We start from the raw sequence: 14,500 nt of genomic DNA, 5'->3' as shown, positions 1-14,500 counted from the left end.
GTCCTAGCATTTTACACACAAAGGAAATATGAATTCAAAAAGTCACCCGATTTGGCCCATATAAGAGCAAATAGCAGCGCCATACAGAAGTCATATACTAGCTGTGCTCTTAGCACGAATTTCATCCTGTCGTCCATATCGGCTACCGCACCATACGCCACCACAATCAGATTGCAGTCATGTTTCAGTCAAAGAAAATCAATACAGACCGAATTGAAAGTCCGTGTCGAACAAAACTTGCGCGTAACGGCGCAAATCTCAATGAATACAAACAGCAGACGCAAACGTATGCACCATTTAATACACAGTATACATAGCACTTGTGGGGATACACATGAATCCCCTGCCCCATTGTAACGGCCGCGCGTAATTATCACGCGATACTATGCGCGCGCCGTTCGGGAGGTTTTGCGAGGGAGGGCACTCACGCCACCCCCGCTTCCTTTCGCTCCCCGCCGCGGAGACTTTCCCTCTTTCCCCTCTTAGAACGGAGAGACCTCCTCTCCAAAGCCCGGGAGGAGACGCGTTTCTCCCGAGGCTCGCTTGTCTTCTGGCGGGGAGCCGTGCACACGCACGGATCAGAGATCTGCCACGGAGACCGCTGCCCTTATCGCCCGGTCATCGCGTGTGGCTTGACCGCCGCGGGCCGTGAGCGAGGAACCACGCGAGGTGAGCGGAACCTTCTTCCCCCACATTTTTGCGTGCGTTCTGCCCCTTGTGTTTTTCACCCCCGTACGCGAGCGGAACACTCTCCCTCGTTACGGCGGTTGTATTGTTGCTGCTGCTGCATTGTATTGCTCGGGAGCAATAAACGCTCCTCCGAGTAGCATACTCGTGTTTGTCCCCTCTGGCCCGAACTCGCCGTGGTCGCGACTCACCGCACCGCGGGTTGGGGGTCACAGCTCTGACTACTAGGGCTGGCACGCTGGTGCTAGAAAGCGACAACTGCTTCTAGCCCTTTGAGCGTTACTACAAGAATAACCCCCATACACAACGGCACCATGCATATAATGATGGCCACTTTTTTCTCCAGCTCTGAGAAATCTGCGAAATGAAGCAAGTAAAACAGAATACAGGCTGAAAGTTGATGCACCTTAAACGAGCAATCTAAAGGCTACAAAAGCAGATATGCACACGCAAAAGCAAACGTATGTAAAGAGCAACTTGCGTGGCAAAAGAAAAGACGAGATGGGCGTACGCTGCAGACACGCAGTTTCAGGTCACAGATTTACTTCAAGTTGAAACCCCCCTCACGCTTAGAGACTCGGAGCAAGCTTCAGCGCCGTATTATCAAAACAGAAAAAAATATTAGTTGTACTAAGCGAAAATAAAAAAAGCGCGAAAAGGGCCTAATAAATAAAATAAACCAACATACCTTGACGACGTTGCCTATGGAAACGCAGGGATGAAACAGAAGGCTGCAACAGCTTTAACAATGAATTAAACGCAGCCTTCTGTCCTGCGCCTTCTCACAGCACAGCAAACGTTCCCCCGTAACGATCCTGGGAGCTTTATTTTCTTGTGACTAAGTGTGGGGATAAGACTGCTTGGAGCCAGGCGGGAAGGTGAACGTGCTCAGGTACGTGCGGTGGCGCGCTGCATCCATGGTGCGGCAGACCGCGCATGCGGCACAGTCCGGCGTGAGAGTCGAGATCAAGGCACGTTTAATCCGGCGGGGAAGAGTCAATACAACCACTCGAACACTGCACAAACTATACCGCTGCGACAGGATGGCTGGGCGGTGGCGAAGTAGATAGAGCAGGCTAATCCATGGGCACTCGCAGAAAGAGAGTGGTGGGTCTCCGAATGTCCTTTCCGCCTCAGACCGTAGTAGACGGCCACGCTGCCACCACCAACGCGCTGCAGTCGTCGAAGGCGCTGAGGAATGCAGGATGCGAGCGAGGAGTCGGCTATTGCCACGAGCTCCGCTGCCGCGAACGTCGCCTCGAACAGCGGCATCAGTAGGGCCGTGAAGCTGCACAAAGGACTTGCGATGCGCCGCCGCGGCATCAGTTCCAAAAGGAATGGTATGGGCACGCCGAGGTGCGCGGGAAAACTGCCGTGAATCCGTAGCTACGAAGACCACGACAGCCCAGTTGGCGCAGTGACGAGAGCAAGAACTGCCGCGCTCTGGGGCTTGTGCTCGAACGTCGGGGGCAGCGCGAATAAACGCGCGCAAAATGGCTTCCGTCCAGCGAGGAAACCGGGCGAGCGACGGGAGGCCATTACTGCACTTCTGGTAGACAGCGGCGCAGCGAGGAGTGCCGATAGTCGGAGACGCCTGGAGGGACCACCACACAATGTTGAAGTTGGGCGGAAGCTGGGAAAACGCTAGAAGACGGGAAAGCTCCGCCGCTGCCGGCGGCGCGATGAAAATGCAGACCGCCGTCGCCTGCCTGCAGCAAGGAGCCGACGGCCACGTGCGAGAAACGCATGCGCCGAGAGAGTTGCGAGGTTTACCGTTTCCTTCGGCTGTTCGAATGAAACTGCTGTTTCATCTCTCAAAGCGACGAGTGCAAGAGCAAAACCTTCTCTCCCCGCAGCTTGTGGCGAGAGGGAAGAGAAAAGAGAACGAGGAGTCGATTTTTTTTTTTTGTTTCTTGTTGAAAACCATTGGTCCCGAAAACGTTATACCCAGTTGCCTTTCTGGGACCAAAATGCACTAATTCGCTTTTGTTGCTGCTTAAAACTCTCGAAAAAACGTGTCTAGACCTTTAGTGGGAGCACTGCCTTTTTGCTTGTGTTTCTATGTCTTGCCTCTATGGTCTGGAAACGTTTCATAAATGCTGTACTGGGACTTGGACATTCCATCCTTTTTTGGAGTTTGTGAGGAGGTTTTGTGTTTGTGGGGAAGCTGCCCGATATGTAAATATATTCCAAGTTAAGAGCTACTCTCTTATCATTATTGCAATAGCAATTATGGAAGTTCAGAAACCGGGAATGCATACTTCGTTTCACAGACTATAATGCCTCTGGTGCTCTGCAAGATAGGTGAAAAAGCGGAAAAGTGCTGGAAGGCAAATAAAAGTTGTCTGCAGAAGTAAAAGAAGTTAAAAATTTGAAATAAAAAATGGTATTCTAGGAACCGTGCATGCAAGGAGTGATCCGACTAAATTACAAAATATCTGCGAATAGTCTCAGTGCTTATCACACTAATTAAGTGGGATCTACCAATCAACTTCTTTTGTCACGATGCGATCGCGTTAGATTGTTTAAAGAAATATGTTCAAATCAGGCTAAGCAGCAAATAAGGTCATTCCGTCTTATACTTAAGCAGCAGTTGATGTTGGACGGGTTGGTTTGCTTCCATGCTTACAGGACACAGCGCAAGAATGAACGGAACACAAGAAACAAGGAGGATGACAGGACAGAGCGCTGAGCTAACAACTTTTATTTCGAAAAGAGGCGAACCCGTACTTAAGAGGTGCACGTCAGGCCACATGACCAGGGCAAAAGGACCCCAGAGAACGAACAAAAAGAAAGACAAAAACAGAGATGAAAAAAAAACCGTGACTAAGAAGAAGAAAAGTCATGACCACAAGCAAACTAAAATCTTGACACGGTGAACTCTTCGTAGCTGTTCGGAGTAGTGTTGGTTTCCCCCTTGTCGTCAGTCGCTCCCTCCTTAAATACCCGCTTCCCCACAAGACACTCACAAGACATCAGGTAACCACATGGAGACGGCTACAAACAAACTCATACCAAAGTCGCTACATATACAATAAGATTTGGCCTACGCAATACACTCCAGAATGCGTGTGGTGCAGAGAGATAGCCACCCTCTACCACTCCACATCGGGCTGTCGGGCGAGCCCGAGAGAGCCCAAAATTACAAACCCGTCAGTCGAGCAGTGGGAGGAGCTTCTGTCCAGCTCCGACCCCCAAGATCAGCTTGCACTGGTTGAGTAGGCCGAGGAGGCAGCAAGAACCAATGGGATCCTGTACCTAGGAACATCACCTGCTGCTCAAGGCCTCAACCCCTAAACCCCGCCCCATTTTGCGGAATAAAGTTTTGTACTACTACTACTAACAGGGTGAAGCTCTGTAAAGGGATAAAAGTGCAGCTCAGGTGATAGCTCCAGACCTTCCATCATGTACCATTCATTCTTGCGCCATATCCTCAAGCATCAGTCAGGCTATTCCAGGTTATTGGAAGTGTACAGGCGGAGCACTTCACTTATACATTCGACATTAAGGCAAGCTGTTAGAGAGATCAAAACTTAGCGGTTCCTCCGCTGTAAAAATATTGGGGAAGAAGGAGACCATTGCCCCCCCTCCTCCCCCTCCATTCCGGAGCCCCTGACTTGTGGTTTCCCGGCTATAAAACAATCACTTTGGGCTCTATAGTTGGGCACGTGTTGGACGAAAGTAAGGCGAACTCTTCGCGGCGCAGACGGTATCAAATCCTGCCCAAATTGGAAAGTCTACAAATGAGATGGCGTCTGATGGCGCCAGTCCTGTCTTTTGTGTGCCTTCCGCGTCCTCGTTTCTTGCGCCATTACCAAGTTTTTTCTTTCAACATGAACCAACTCACCCAAACTAGAGTTTTAAATTAGGCAAATGATGCCTCTAATGTTAGTACCCTTAATTTTCAGAACAGCAACGAGTCGAGCAAAATAGGCCCAATTAAGAAATTAACTGAGGCGTTGCCATCGGTTCTGGGCTGCTCCCTCGGGTCTTCTTCATCGTCTGGATTAAAGTTAGATGATCAGGCAGCATCCTCAGACTCACTGCAACCTAGATCGTCTAGAGAGATAGAGAGCACGAACTTTAGCCTCCTGGTCTCCCAGGGTGCCGCTGGCCAGCGTCACCTATCACTGCTCCAGCGCCGCGGGATTAACTGTGCATGTTCATGTAATGTGCGTAAATGTAGGAATATCACCACACCAGGGACATGTATCTGCGTATAATGTTGAGTGAATGCGGCGAACGTAGTGGAGATTGGGGAACGTGAGTGTTTGGATACGTCTTGGGGGGTAGGAGTCCGCCGAGGAATGTTGCTTATGTGCCGCGGGATAGAGACTCCGATTTAGGCGGAGGGTCTCTAGGCGGGTGGAAAAATGGGTTGAGAGAATAGAGTCGGTGTGCCCCGCTCGGTAGTTATAGTCTCGAGCTTTAAAGGGACACTGAGGAGAGCACTATTAATATTTTTTTTTATAGTAATGTGAGGACTACCATATTATAACTTCTCCGACGCCCCTTCGAGTGCACGAGTGCGCGCCAGCCCCGCGCGCACCTTGGACTTGCTTTCTTTCGCTACGCGTCGACGGCATGCCGCGCGCCAGCGCCTCACATTTAGTTCAGTCGAGAGTGGTACGCGCATATCGCGCATATCCCGAGGGAGGCCGCTGGCTTGCCAGCGCAGTTAGGCAGTCGGTTGAGTGCCACCGGGCTCGCCGGACACCCATGGCCGTTCTCAAATAAACAGTTATACTTTTGCACCTGTGTCTTCGTCTGCCCGGACACCCATCCGCCTCACATTTGGCGCAGTCGATCTTGGACCATGCTGGGAACGTCGACAGCTGCTCGTCTGGTGAAGTAATCCGCCGAACTGTTTGCCCAGCTCGCTTCTCCGATGGTGCTGTACTTGTTCCCGCCATTTTGTCGCTCTCCCGCCAAATGAAGCCATTCGCCCGCTTCACCCGAATCAGCTCGCCTCTTCGCCTGTTTGCCTTGCTACGCCGACCTGTGTGATGCCTGCCTGCTTGATGAAGCACCTCGCCCGCCCTGCCTGAACTTTTTGTCCTGCTCGCCTTGCGTTTCTACGCCTGCCTGTGTGTTCGTGTTTCTTCACGTGCGCTACCCCGTCGACCGCCATGCCCCTCGTAAACTGGAGCGAAGCTACTCCGGAGGACCTCGCCGGCTTTACAGCGGATTATCTCCGCGAAGAGCTCACTCGCCGAAACCTTGATGCTACCGGGTCGAAGGAAGAAAAAATAAATCGCCTGCTCGCCGATATTGCCAAAAACCGCCCAACGACGCCACCTGGCCATTCCCCAGACTCCGTGGCATCCACCCAGCGCCCTGACCATGCACTGCCTTCGCCGAGTCTCGATACCACAGAGCTTCTTGCGGGCTTAGTGCAACAGCTCCTCCACGTGTCTCAACGCCCCGTAGCCCCAGTCCAGGTTACAACTCTGCCAGACCTATCCGCATCGCTTCCGACATTCAGCGCTGACGGCAGCATCTCAGCGGCCCACTGGATCGAAGAGCTCGAGCGAACTCGAGACCTGGCTTCGTGGGAGCCTTCGACTCTTCTCGCCGTCGCCCTTGGGAAACTGCGCGGAGCCGCAGCTGACTGGAAAGCCGTCATCGGCCGTCAGTGCCCAACATGGATAAGCTTCAGGCAAGCCTTTCTCGATCAGTTCGGCGACAAGCTCACCTTGTTGCAGTGGCAACAGTCAGTTACCTGTCGCGTTCAAGCCCACGGAGAGAGTCTCGTGAACTACTCGCTGGCTAAATTTAAGCTCATTTCTGGGTACCCAGTCGACCTCAGCGACCCTCAGCGCATAGAGTACGCCCTTCAGGGAATTGCCGACGCGAATCTGGCCACCACCATTGCAGCGGCGTACATGGATATTGTCACGCAACTGGACCAAACAATAAGTCATTCATCAATTCGACTCATGCGACCAGAGAGTTCGAGTGCCAAGTTCTCAGTGCCCAGAGTGCAAGCCCCACTACGGAACCCAGATCGTACAAATCCCCAGATAGCTGCAACCAGAACAGATCGACCACAACGCATTTCAGCTCTTCCGCCAGACCAGCGAGATGCTTGGTACAATACAATCTCCTCTAAGCACGGCGCCCCTGCCTACCGCCCTGGAGACGACCTTAGTAAGGCTATCTGTTTCAACTGTCGCCAACCAGGACACCTGTCTGCCAAGTGCACTGCGCCCAGAGCTCCACGCCAACAACCTCCGGGCAACGCCAAACCCCATACTACTGCCATGTCTTGCCTCGAGGGATCACTGGTTCAGTGTGCTGTGATAGAAGCTCATGTCGCAGGTGTCGGAAAAGTTCATGCGTTCCCCGACAGCGGCTCCAAGCTGACAATACTGTCCCAGGACCTTGTCACATCGTCTGCATTGTCGCCTTGGACGAAGCCACCCATCTCCGTCGTCGGTGGTGGTACGGTGACACCAGCAGGGATAATATCTGCATGCATCTCCATTGGACCTATCTCCGCGGTGATAGATGTGACGGTACTGCCACGTAACCCGCTACCTCTGATCCTCGGTGAGGACTGGTTTGAAGCTGCCCATGCCGAACTCGTCGTGAAGCCACCCAAGCCAACAGAAGTCCACCAGCCGACCACAAACACCATCCTGCTTTGTAATGAAAAAGTGTTCCCGAGAATGTCGAACGCTGTATTGCCACGCACAATGACCCAGTCCCCGTTTGCTCCAACTCACTTCGCCATTGGAGGCTTACAGCTCGAGCCCCTTCCAGATGTGAACCAGCCACCGTGGCTTTCACTGGCATGCCACGAAATAGCGCCTCAGGATAACGGTGTCAATGAAAAGACAGCCGAGCCACCCAACTGTGCAGGCAGCTCATCATTGGAAGAAACGAGTCTCATCCTGCGTGAAGCACAGATAGGCAAACAGCTAGACAAAGAACAATCAGCCGTTGTCCGAGATGTTCTTCAGCAACATATAAAGCTTTTTGCCTCTGATGACAATGATTTGGGCCTCTATGAGGGGGCTGAACACTCCATCGATCTTGCCCCTGGAGCCGTGCCATATAGCCGACAACCGTACCGTTATGCTGCTGATGATAGAGCATTCATTGAGAAGCAAACTGACGAGCTCTTGAAAAGAGGCATTATTGTGCCATCCACAAGCCCATGGGCCTTTCCGGCAGTTGTTGTTTCAAGAGATACCAAAAAGCGGCTCTGTGGAAACTATATCCCTCTCAATAAGCAGACTGTCAGCATTGCCCAGCCCCTGCCCCGTTCCGAAGACATTATGGACGATATCGCTGGCTGCTCCCTCTTCGGAAGTGTAGACCTGAAATTCGCGTACTGGCAAATTCGAGTACGAGAGGAAGATCAGCCTAAGACGTCATTCATAACTCATCATGGCACCTTTCAGTGGACTAGGATGCCATTTGGTCTTAAGAACGCCCCTAACTTTTCAGAAAGCCATGCAAAACATCTTTCGACAGCTGAGGCCGCGACATCCGAAGTGTGGTGTTCGAGTATATCTCGATGATGTCCTTCTCTTTGGCACCAACTTCGCCGAGTTCGTGGACCTGCTACAGGAGGTCCTTACACTACTGCTGAGAAGTGGCTTCAAAGTGACACTTGCCAAATGCCAGTTTGCAGTACCGTCGTTGACATTCTTGGGTTACGTTCTCTCCCAAGACGGCAAACAGCCAAACCCCGCGAAAGTGGAAGCGATTCTGAACATGCCCAGGCCAACAAATGCGAAGTCTGTCCTATCCTGGCTACAGGCGGCAAATTTGTACAGACGGTTCATACCTAACTTTGCCAAAATTTCAGCACCCCTGCAGGCAATCGTCAGAACAGGAGTTTTCACTTGGACTGCAGCTTGCGAGTCTGCATTCCAATCGCTTCGCCAAGCACTAACAACAGCCCCCATACTTGCTCACTTTGACCCCGCCGCGCCAACTACCGTGACAACGGATGCCTCCGCTTTGGCACTCGGAGCTGTGCTGTCTCAACGCCAAGGTGCTAACGAAGTTGTCATCGAATATGCCAGCAGAGCTTTGTCAGCGCCAGAAAAGAACTTACACAGCAATGTTTGGGAGTGTCTGGCTGTTCACTGGGCGATTTGTTTGAAGTTTCGCCCCTACCTTCTCAACAGGAAGTTTTGCCTTCTGACGGATAACTGGACCGTGGCCTGCCTTACTAACAACATTAAGCCGTCACGTCGATTTACTAATATGCTCATGGACCTTGTCGAGTTTGACTTCACTGTTCAACACAAGCCGGGAAAACAGAATGTGGTTGCGGACATGCTTTCACGCCTTGCCTGTGCCACCATTGAGCCCATGACAACATTGCGTCAACTCCAGCGGGAAGATCAAGAATGCTCATCCATACGCCACAAGCTGGTGAATGACGGCGACGGGAGCGCAGACTTCCTCATCGTGGACGATATTCTGTATCGCAACACACATTCGGACTTGAACACAATTGTTGTGCCCGCCAAGCTGCGCCAATCTGTTCTTGAACTGACTCATGATAATGGCGGCCACATGGATGCAAAGCGTACACTTAGGAAAGTGCAAGACCGCTATTGGTGGCCACGAATGACCAGCACTGTGACTGAGTACGTTCAAGGCTGTCAGATTTGCCAGTCTCACAATCGTCCTGTCTCAAGAAATGTAGGAAAAATGTGTTTTATGCCCACAGCGGAAGTGCCATTTGCTGCTATTGCATTGGACCACATCACCATGCCTCCTAATGACAGCAACCATAAGTACATCCTCAACGTAATAGACTTTGCCACTCACTTCATTGTACCCGCTGCAGTGGTCACAACAAGCACCAAAGAAGTAATCCACCATCTGTACTCGGTGTTCTACCGTTATGGTGTCCCCAATGACTGTTTGTCAGATCACGGCCGCGCTTTCGACTCCCATGAGTTTAAACGTTTTCTGAGACTACATGGCATTGAACAACACTTTTCTGTCCCGTACCGTGCGTCCAGCAACGGTCTCGTAGAGCGCAGTAACGCAACTCTCGTCTCCGTGCTCAAGAAGACATGCAGCGCTGAACCATTCAGTTGGGAAAGAAAGCTTAATGCGGCAGCCTTTGCCGTCAACACTGCCATAAACGCGAGCTTGGGATTTTCGCCCTTTGAACTTCTACATGGGTATGTTCCCAAACTGCCAACAGAGAAATTCCGCCGCGAAGCAACAACCAACTTTCAGACAAGGCTGCTAGACCTCATCGAACATCGCTCAGAGGCACATGCAAATTCAATTCAAGCTCAACAAGAACGAAAAAAGCGCTACGACCAAACACATCGCGATGCCAACTTTCAAGTCGGTCAGTACGTGTGGCTTCAGCGCCAAGAGCCCATTACAGATGGCACATCCAAGCTTGCCGCCAAGTTCAAGGGTCTTTACAGAATAGTCGACCAAAAGACGCCTGTCACCTTCGTAGTTCGTCGCGCCACTGCCCATCCCGCCAGTACTTCATCAAGGGACGAAAGAACTGTTCATATGAGCCAGCCCAGTCAAAAAAAAACCATTGGAACCAATTGGACATTCCAATTGGAACTAAATGGACATTCCCATTGCTTCTAATTGGATTTCCCAATTGGAACCATTTGGTTCCAGTTGTGTTTTTAGCCCCTGACCAATTGTATCCAACTGGACTAGCCAATTGGACCCATTAGGCCAGGCAGTTATTTGACCCAGAAAATATTCACGAAATATGCTACGTTCATTGAGAAAGGTAGCTAAATGTTTGAATAATATGCTCTAGGGTCTTGGATGAATATTTCTACAACTTAACATTAAAATGTGCAAAAGGAAAACTGATATATGAGGACTGCAAGGAGACACTGTGCTTAGTACCAATCAACATTTTTCTACGGAATTGAAATTAACATCCTTTTATGGAAATCAAAGCCAACAGACACACATGCATCACACACAAGCAACACTGCACATTCAGGCACTAGTAGCATACATTAGCTCAATATGTACATCCAGAGAACACACTTCTGCTCCAACTTATATACTCAATTTATTAGGCTCTCATGCTGGGGCCGGTGGCGCTTGCCCACTGAGCGCAGATATTTAATTTAATTTCAGCTCCAGTGGTGGTATAGGTGATGAGTACAATTTATTAGGCTAAGCTGCTGATAGCTCTTATTGTAAGTACCATATTAGTTCTACCTTTTTCGCCAAACATGCAAACATTCATTGGATAAATTGGGTGCAGTTCGGCGGACCAATTGCATGCAATGGGTAAGACCAATTGGGCTCACCAAATGGAAACCCAAATGGTTCAATTGGTTAGTCCATTTGGACCATCCAATTGGAACACCATTCCAATTGGAACCAATTGGAAACCCAAATGGTTCAATTGGTTAGTCCATTTGGACCATCCAATTGGAACACCATTCCAATTGGAACCAATTGGAAACTGAACTCGTCCAATTGGAACCAATTGGAACCCATTGGAAATCCAATTGGTTCCAATGGTTTTTTTTGACTGGGAGATCAAACGATTCCGGCCACCGTATATCGATCAAGTCCTGCTAGACCCACATCCAACGCCACTTCCATCATCAACCGAAAGTGCTGTGCACAGTGAAAATGGTGACATACTTTGGCAGCAGCAGCGGACACGCGCACAAGCAATTGAAGTATATATCTACCATTTTTCAGCACTTCCAGTGACGCATCGGCGCGTGTCATCGCGCGAGGATACCTGCTACGGGCGTGGCTGTCATCTGTCTACCGTGAGCGACACCTGGTCCGCTGTTTTCCTGTGGCTACGCAGAGCGTCTTTCCTGACACTTTGGCAGCAGCAGCGGACACGCACACAAGCAATTGAAGCTACTATCTACCATTTTTCAGGTACTGGACGTTGGCCTCTGCCTATACTTGGTGGTCTTCCTGTGACCCTTTTCTACTGTACCTGCGGCTGCCTTGGCGCCGGCCCTACCTGTTTCCGGTCATCGAGCCTTCGTCTCTACACCACTTTTGCAACTTTCCGCAGCACTTCCAGTGACGCATCGGCGCGTGTCATCGCGCGAGGATACCTGCTACGGGCGTGGCTGTCATCTGTGTACCGTGAGCGACACCTGGTCCGCTGTTTTCCTGTGGCTACGCAGAGCGTCTTTCCTGACACTTTGGCAGCAGCAGCGGACACGCGCACAAGCAATTGAAGCTACTATCTACCATTTTTCAGGTTAGTCTTGACTACATTTGTAGTACTTCTTTTCCGGTGTCTCTGCTGCTGCTGCCGAAGTGTTTGTGACATGCCAAATGCAGAACTACTAAAGGTTCTCAAAGAGTTTAAGCAAGAAGTTCGCGACTTGCTTAAAAGTGACTTGCAGGAACAATTTACTGACTTGCGTACCTCTCTCGAAAGAGAACTTCGAAAAGAGCATCGCGACCTGAAGCAGAGCCTTGAATTCCTCAATAAACAGTATGAGGAAATGGTAACGAAGTGCACACGGCTCGAGGTAGAAAATAATGAACTGAAGGCTCAGAATGAAATTCTAGTGGCTGAGCAAGAGGAGCTTAAAACACTGGCTGTTCAACATGAGAAGAGAACAACTGCCCTTGAGCAGTATTCACGTAACAAAAACATTGAACTGAAAAATGTCCCCAACTCTTCCGATGAAAAGCTAACAGAAGTCCTTGCAAAACTTGGTGAAGCAGTAGGCGAGCCGATAGAAGAAAGCGACATCGATATTTGTCATCGTGTTCCTGCCAGAGATGCCCCTTTCCCACACATTGTAATACAATTCCACAACCGGTCTAAACGGGATGCTGTGTTGGAAAAGGCGCGGAAAATGCGTCTATCAGCTACCGACGTCGGCCTTTCAGAAACAACGCCCATCTACGTAAACGAGCATCTCTGTCCGCAGTTAAAAAAGCTGCTCGGTATGACAGTGGCAAGGAAAAAAGAGATGAGCTGGCTGCATGCGTGGACGAAAGGCGGAAAAATATTTGCCCGTAAAACCGATAAATCCGGAGTTCTTCAGATAACGAGCAGCAGTGACCTTGAAAAGATTGTTTAGCACGCTTAATCGTATACCAGATGGCACCACAAGTATCAACCTTGCCGCTCTTTCCAGAGAAGTACAACATTTCTTGCTTACATATAAATGCTCAGTCAGCCAGAAACAAAGAAGACGAAATAACAACACTTTTTGACGGTTTTAAGTTTGATGCAGTGATGATAACAGAAACCTGGTACCGGGATGACTCGGAAGTGCTTCGTGTGCACGGCTATCGAACCTACCACTTGAATCGAAGTGGTAAGACAGGCGGCGGCGTAATGTTATTAGTGAAAGATACATTTGTATGCGACATTGTTCACATTTTTTCTGTAATAACTGATGATTATGAAATGCTAACTTTGCAATGTAATATGACCATTTTTTCTGTGGCATACCGTCCGCCCAAAGGTAGCAATAGAGCTTTTTTTTCATTTCTTGACACTTTCTTAGGTTGGATCAACGAAAACGCCTACAAACTAATTCTAGGTGGAGACTTGAACATTGACCTCCTACACTCGTCCCCACAAAGTGAAGAATTGTGCTGTACTTTAGAAACTAATGCTTTTATTAATCTCATAGAACAACCAACTCGTATAGAGCGGGATACATCTACACTCATTGACATTTTTATCACCAATGCTACAAATGTGCCCATCAGTTCAGGTGTTCTTCAAACACACATTAGTGACCATTTACCTATATATTTAGTGCTTAGTCATAAAAAGTTCCAATTAAAAGACGCGAGACCGACTGTAAGTACATTCCGGGAGATAAATGAAGATACCCTGGGGTCTTTTTATAATTTAGTTTTAGGGATATCATGGGAGAGTGTTCTTTCAAGCGCTGATGCGGAGGAGGCTTATAACATCTTCATAGACAAATTTATAAAGGTATATAATGATTGCTTTCCCTTCAAAACTCGTAAGCGGCCACGAAAAGCACGCAAACCTTGGATTACAGCTGAATGTGTCAAAGCTATAAAGCTGAAAAATGTTCTTTATCAAAAGTTTTTAAAATCCAGAAACGAAAACGATTTAGGTGACTTCAAAAAACACAGAAACAGGACAAACAGCCTATTACGGAGAATTAAAAAAGAGTACTTTGAAAACCTTTTCATGCAGGACACGAAGCAAACTCCGGAAATAATTTGGAAAAGATTAAACACACTCCTAAATCGGCACACTGGTGCAATTGATAGCCCGATGGAGATAAGTATGAATGGCACAACTCTTGCAGGAGAAGAATTAGCTAAAGCTTTTAATGATTTCTTCACATCTGTGGGAAATAGTCATCATGACCCAAGCTGCATGAACTTTATGCACCAACCAACAGAAGAGACTGCATTTTTATTCCCGGTAACTGCAGATGACGTTGTGTCTACAATCTTATCTCTAAACAATACTACCAGTACTGATGTAGATGGTTTGGAGATTCGGCCACTTAAACATGTTGCTACTATTATAGCCCCTGTTTTAGAGTACATCATTAATCAAATATTTTCATGCGGTCAATTTCCTCGCCGGCTCCAAGTGGCCAAAGTTACTGCCATACTTAAAGGTGGTGAGAAATGTAACATGTCTAACTACAGGCCAATTTCAATACTTCCTGTATTCTCCAAGGTCGTTGAGAAGCTAATACACGTACGAATGAGCTCATTTTTAACCAAGCATCAGATTATGACACCGTATCAGTTTGGGTTCACCAAAAAACGCTCTACAGAAAGCGCCTTGCTAGTGCAAAAAGAAATCATTCTTAACGCCTTTGAACACCAATTGTATTCA

The sequence above is a fragment of the Amblyomma mixtum genome, chromosome 5 (assembly GCF_055824585.1).
Source record: "Amblyomma mixtum isolate Tamu chromosome 5, ASM5582458v1, whole genome shotgun sequence".
Classification (NCBI taxonomy): Eukaryota; Metazoa; Arthropoda; class Arachnida; order Ixodida; family Ixodidae; genus Amblyomma; species Amblyomma mixtum.
The sequence above is the reverse complement of the archived record's forward strand: the minus strand, read 5'-3'. Positions refer to the sequence as shown.